This window comes from Microtus ochrogaster, assembly GCF_000317375.1.
Source record: "Microtus ochrogaster isolate Prairie Vole_2 chromosome 14 unlocalized genomic scaffold, MicOch1.0 chr14_random_3, whole genome shotgun sequence".
NCBI lineage: Eukaryota > Metazoa > Chordata > Mammalia > Rodentia > Cricetidae > Microtus > Microtus ochrogaster.
In genome coordinates, this window is record NW_004949098.1 from 5,368,799 (window position 1) to 5,375,991 (window position 7,193).

Below are 7,193 nucleotides of genomic sequence, written 5' to 3' on the forward strand. Positions count from 1 at the left end.
TTAGTGCCAAGGAAAATTACTAATCCCAGAAGAATGCATAGATGTGGGGTGCTAGACACCTCTTGTAAGATCTCCCACATGGCACATTCAAAAAGGCCGTTAAAATTCTCAAGGGTAATATTCTCAGACATCTTTTTTTTTTTTTTATATATATGGAAGAAAATTTACCTGTAATGGCTGGTTTCTGCCAGAGGTGGTGGAAGAGATCACTTGAGTCCACGTGGAGGGCTTGTCTGAAACAACTCAAAATGGAAATTTATCGTTCTGCCTGAGGATTTATAATGTGTGTGAAGAAGGTTATATTGAATCAAACCAAATCAGCCACTGTGGTGGTTCACACACGTGGCGGCTCGGGAGGCGGCAGCTGCAGAAGCAGCAGCAGGCGCCGCTGGGACGGGCAGGCAGACGGAGCGAGGTGGCGGCTGCAGCGGCGGCAGCAGCAGGCGCTGCTGGGACAGGCAGCGGCGCGCAGGCAAGCGCACCCAGAAGTGCAATCTAAACCCCGGAACAGTAGCAGCGAGAGAGCGTGCCCGCTCGCGCTTGGGGACGCTGCAGCGCGCTGGGCCGGGGAGTCGCGAGCAAAGTCGGGCGTGGATGCATAAAGCTCCCCTCAGGCGACCAATCTCGCTCACAATGGCTGCACTAGGCTAATGAGCTGCCCGATATCGGACACCGGAGCGCACTGGGCCGGGGAGCGCGCACAGGGAGTCGCGAGCAGAGTCGGTGCGGAAAGCTGTCCTCCGGCGACCAATCTCAATCACAAAGCTGCACCGGGACCAGTGGGGGGGCTGTGGCCAGCGCCCCGGTCCTGGTGCGGTAAGGGGCCACAACGTTGGGCACCAAGTGAAGGCGGATCAAATTAATACAGGCCAAATGTTATAATATAAAAGCAACTTTAATATAAATGGAGCACTCACGCAACCGAAGTTCCAGCGATGCCCAGAAACAGGAAAACAGGAAGAAAGGGTCACCAGCGTTTGTGCACCCCAATTTATAGACATTTTTCCAGAGGCCGTCCCGCCCCCAAAGGTCGGGCTCTCTCTACACATAAGGAAGGAATAAAGTTTTGCCAGTTATTTGGGCATAGGGCATCTTTTGTGTACAACTGATACCATAATTTTGGATAAATGCTCAATACATAGACCAAATAGGAAATATAGTGCTAATAATAATCTAAAACAGTGCCTTGTAAGGTGTGGATTTTAGCTTAATGGTGATTAAAACTTTTAAAGCAATTCTGTGAATAATAACTAATATAAATGTTTAACTATAAAGGTAACAATATAAAATGCCATATTGTATTGAGTAAAGTTGCAGAAATATTTTAATATAATTTTTATTATAATTATTTGTACACACATGAATAATAATGACATAAAATTATGTTTCTGTCAGTAAATACTTTTTTGTGATATGTTTTTCTATGCTGGAAATTAATCTCAATGCATTGTGCATACCAGGCAACCACTCAACCTCTGAAGTACAGCATTTCCAGCTAATAAAAATGTCTTATTCTGAATAGCAGTTAAATGTTTGAAAACCGCTCAAAGTTACACAGAATCTTTGAGGTAACTATGGATGAATTAAATAAACTATGAGTAGAGGGAGAATTAGGTGTTGTAAGGAAGGCTGCTAGTTTGTTTTCTGGCAACCCAGACTCCTGAAATAATCACACAGAAGCTATATTATTTAAATCACTGCTTGGCCCATTAGTTCTAGCTTCTTATTTGCTACCTCTTACATCTTAATTTAACCCATCTCCATTAATCTGTGCATCACCACGAGTTCATGGTCTACCAGCAAAGTTTCAGCACATCTGTCTCTGCTGGTGGTTCCATGGCGTCTCTCTAACTTTTCCTTCTTTCTCCCAGCATTCAGTTTAGTGTTCCCTGCCTAACTCTGTTCTATCCTATCTGGCCAAGCCAGTTCCTTTATTAACCAATGTTATTCACAGCATACTGAAGGGAATCCCACATCAGTTAGGCCAACACACATTGTAGTTTTGGAAACAAAAAAAAGTTAAAAAAAAAGAAAAGAAAAATATGAGTCTGCTGTTTGCAGGAAAAGAAGGAATTGGAGAGATATTAGCAAATTAAATATATTTAATATGTTTCTATTCCCTCTGAGATTGAGTTGTAGGTCATTTCACAGAACTGAGTTGAAAACCTTCCAAAGTACACAGTAAGTAAATTAAAAAAAAAAAAAACATGGCCTTCATACAGTGAGCCCAAAATTAAGTAGAGAACCAGGAATGTGTTACAGAAAGCAATTTGAAAGTGTTGGACTAGATGTCCAAACATCAGGGAGGAGTTGCTCCAGACATCACTCACACAGGCACAATTGATGCAAAAACAAGAGGATTTTTATTCTGTCATGACAGGGCCCTTCAGGTTCGGGATATGAAGACATCCGATAGCTGTTACAGTCCATATTTTAAAGCAAAAAGCCACAGACACAAGGGGGGAACCTGTAGGTTGTTTTCCAACTTATTGGATTGGCTTATTCAAAGGGTTGCTAGCAATAATTGGTCTATTCCAGGGCAGGAGAATAGTTGCGTGGTCAGGTGATAAGGGAGAGCATCTCTGTGGTCTTCCTGACCTTGTTCTAGTGACTAAATCAATACATCAGGAACTGAGTCAACATCTGTGGGTTGTCTTTGCCTCAATTCCCAGAATGGAGTTATGTTTAAAGACTGTTCACAAGGACACAGGAGGATAAGCAGTCCAGCATGTGTGTGTGGGCGACTGTCTTTTTTCCAAGATAGAGTGAGTATAAGGTTTTAGAAAAATGTCTTAGGGTTGAGGGGCCTTAAATTCATTTAGAGTCTTTCAAAAGAATACGTGAAAACCTAGAGTTTGCAGGTTTCTTACAACTACCAAGTTGTATGATTTCCTAGAGAATCTGTGCCCACCTTGATATTCAGAAATAGCTTGGTGCTGTTCATAGGGCCTGTGAAATGATGCTGTCATAAATTCTGCCATAAACAACTAACTGTAAAGTCACTACAGCCTCTTTCTCAGCCTTCTGCGCCTAGTGCCCTGGCTATGACAGTAGTATGTTGATGGAATTTGGAATGCAGAAAGGGGTGCAAAGATTCTCAATGAAGTTTGTGGAGAATTTCCATAGTGGAAACAATCGAATTTCAGTGGTTGTTGCTTACATGCAACTTCATATTCTCACATTGCTCGAAGTATGTGAGTACTGCTGTCTGGGAGGACAGCCTCCAGAAGCACAAGGGGTTTAAAAGGAATCCACAAAGTCAGCGATGTTAGACTTTTCTATCTGAAAGAGGTTAGGAGAAAAGCACTTTCAAACTCTCTTAGTGATTTCCTTCTTCATTCTCTCTTTTTCTTTATTCTCTCTCTCTCTCTCTCTCACTCTGTCTCTCTCTCCTCCCAAGCCTTTTCACAGCTTTTATATCCCAACAGAATCTTCCAGGCAGTACAAGAGTCAAAACAGTTGCATTTAATTTCTTTAATATCTTTTTTTTGTGAATGATTATAGGTTAAAAACATGCTTTCCATCTCCCTTGCATGATTAAACATTTTATGTATTGCAGGCAAAAAAAAAACCCAAATTATCTCAAAAACCCTCAACTTGTTCCATGTGGCCAAGGAAGGTGTTCTTGTCAGGTCTTTTACGGGCAGCCTACATTTAAAGGACAAATCACTTTATTACGTATCTTGAAAGGTAATCTTTTAAGGAATTGCAAACCTAAACTTTTATACATGAAAAAGTCATTCATCAATATATTTTTGTGTCAGGAGATTGATGGAATAAATAGGTTATAAGAAATTAATCATCACCTTTGGTCATCAACCAAGCCTTGCAAGGAAAGTACGCCATCCAGTAATAATAGGACCTCTTTGTTCTTGCTCCCTGACCTTAAAGAGTCCTGCATTCATCTATGTGCCTTTCTAAAACTTCAGAATGTCTTCTTGGGTTTTTCACCTTAAAGTTATGTAGCAAAAACATCTTAGTCTAACTTTGTTATTTTCAAAGCTTTGTTTTAGCTGTGATGCACTCAATGACCTGTTAAAAGATCTCCCAACATTAAGGTTAAAAGAATTTAAAGTAGCTGGGCTCCTGGGATTCAACTTAGTCATGAGCTTGAGCTACAATCCATGCAGCTTCTAAGGTGAAACTCACACTCTCCCTGGGTTATTCATCAAAACTCTCTATAAACTATTATTATTATCAAATTAGACAGTACAGCTTAGGGAGGGGTCATCTTCTTGACAATCTACAGGTAAAAATGCCAAGTAGAACAGGATGTTCCTAAGAGATAAATACAGGCAGTGGAGATTTTTTTACATCTCCTCGTACCATTCTAGAGACCAGAGAAAGAGAGCTGAGCCAAAATGCAAAGGCACAGCAGAAGGAAATGACATTCAGGGGTCTGCAGTCTCGTGGTCTTGCTTAAATGAGAATGGCCCCTCAAAGGATACTGTTCTGGTAGGCTGACACCCGGAACTTCAATTGCAATTCACTGGTTCTCTGACATAGACAAAGGAAATTCCTGCTAGAGGCACCATTGGATTTTTCTGTTTCTTTGGGTTCAGTCCTCAGGTCTCTCTGCCTTCTGTGCTCATTCCACTTCAAGCTTCTGGCTTACAGAGCATCTCCTATGAATATTTACTTTCTCTCTACTCTGATTATGCCCCGGCTGGATTTTTTGTTGGTCAACCCTTTCTCTGGCCCAACTCCCTACTGAGTTCCCACTAGGGGTCTCAGGTCAGCCTCACATTTCCTTTGTGTCTCTATAATGCATAGTTTGTAGGGAGGCCTAGAGGATGACTGGCATGGGCAAAGGGGGTGGAGTTAACATATGGTGTTAATCTGATGATTACAAGCAAGAGTCGCTCAGAGAAGACATAAGATTTCAGTAAAGTACATAATAGCTTACCATGAAGACAACAAGAAGTGACAGAGCATATGCTTGTGACTTGCAAAAACTGTAAATTAAACACAATGTGCGCATGCTAGCAGCCTACAAAATGCATATGTCACCATTTAAATTGCTGGCACCCTCCACACCCCTCCTCCCCCATCAGCTGGCATAATCTGAGCTCTGCAGACCCTATCCCATCTGCTTTTCCACCCAGCAGTGCCAGCCCATCCTTGAGTAAAACCCAGGAAGACTCACCAACACAGAGAAGCCAGAGATGTTTTTGGGGGGATCTCAACTACTCTTTGGATCTCAGTAGGAAGTGTGAACAGCTGGCACAATACTTGTGCCAGCCTTAAGCTCACAGCTCCCAAAACCACAGAGCTCTAAATGAACTGTCCTCTGGGAGGGAAACAGCAGTAATTGAATGTGTTTCAAAGTAGACACAAGCTGTTTATTGTTCCTTAGATCTGAAAGCATCCGTGTCCCACCACCAAGTTTCTATAGTGTTTGGAAACCTCCAGATTCTCTCAGGTAGAAAACTTGTTGGTGTGTTAGACAAAAGTCACTGGCACTTTGCTCTCAGAAAGCTTTGCTACTGTTCACTAAGCATCCCTCTCTTCCCCTGATTCTGCTCCTTCCACTATAAATACATACCCTTCAGACTTTTATTGGAATAAAAGAAAAACTATTTTGTATCTGAAATAAGGAGTTGCACCAAAAGTCTAAAACTAAGGACTGGCATCCAAAGCCTAAAAATAGTTCCAGGATATCTAGAGGGTCTAGAACTCCAGGGTCTAGTGGCAGTGTGGGAACATTCCTTATAGAAAAACAGAAATATCAAAGATGCCTCTTTTCATTGACTGGGCTGCCAGTAGACCTCTCTCCGGATACCCTTTCACAAATCAGTTTCCTGTCACCTTCAAGTGAGAAACATTTGTGCTTTTCAAACTCTCCCTGCTAGAGTTCCATGATTTTACATAAAAGTGTCCTTCCCCCACAGGTTGTGATTCTTGGGCCTAATCTGTGCCAGGTTACAAAAAAATTATATTCCTGAAGGAGTAGACACTATGTTATTTTCAACTAAAAATAAAATCAGTTAATTATCAAAACATTCACCCATTAGCAGAGAGCATCTGTTTCTAATTCTGCCTCTACAGGCCTCATGTCACAAACATGCCTTTCACTTTGCAATGCATTTCTTCCCATGATGATGTTTTAGGCTTCTGAATGGTTGGTCTCCAGTGAATGATGCTGTTTCAGAAAATTGTATAAAATTTTGTAGGTGGATCAGAGGGGACAGATCTGGAGGTTTTATAACGTGGTCCCATTTCCTGTTCACTCTCTTGATTCCTGGCTGCTGATGCATGGTGACACCTGATGCTTCTGTCAGCATACCTTCCCTTTCTGCTGCTACAGCTATCCCACAGCAATAGACCTGGTACCTATTGACTGGAGTATCTCCTTCCTCACTAAAACTGTTCATTGGCAGATGTTTTTATTAAAGAAATAGCTTAAGGTTCCAAAATTTAAATAGACAGTTCTCTTTGCTTATTACTTTAGACTATTATTGCTCTTAAAAAGTAACAATAGCCAACATTTATTGAAACTTGACCAGGTGCTTGACATTTTATGAAACCTCCACATGCATTAATGTATATAATCACCAAATAAAACCTATGTAGCAAATATTACTACTTACCCCTGCCTATTTTCATGCACCATGGGATGCAAAGTACAACAGAATTAAGTGGCTAGCCATGGTTTTCAATATCAGGGCTTCTGATCTGACTACAGATTATAAAATCAAGAATGATAATATCTCAATATCTCCTTTAGACTTCTTTCTATATAATCAACTTCTTATGATTTTTCTGTTTGTCTATTTTATAAAAATGGAGATTTTAAACTCCTATGGCAAAAGTTAGCATCATTCATTATGGCTGGGGGATAAACTATCGAGGCATCTTTAGAGTGGCCAAGATCAAAAACACTTATGACAGCTTATGCTGGAGAGTGGGTGGACCAGTAAGATATCCATATATGGGATTACCGATATGTCATGAGGAATATTTTTTAGAGCTTGTTGCCCATAATTTGACAAATTGCACTCATTGGTAACATCGTGCAGGTTTGTGTACATTAGGCTTCTGTGTTGAAATAAGAGCGGCAGAGCTGCGTCCCCAGCGCCCGGCCGCCCACATGGCTAGCTTAGTTATGTCCCGAAATAATTACACGGAAACGGTATTCTTTTAATCACTGCCTGACCCATTAGTTCCAGCCTCTTATTGGCTAGCTCTTACAT

General features: G+C 41.3%; 1 pseudogene; it reads left to right on the forward strand.

Annotated features, from left to right (window-relative positions):
- Positions 1-650: 650 nt before the first annotated feature.
- The window catches only part of LOC101986313, a 12,361-nt pseudogene continuing 5,818 nt past the window's right edge, over positions 651-7,193 (forward strand).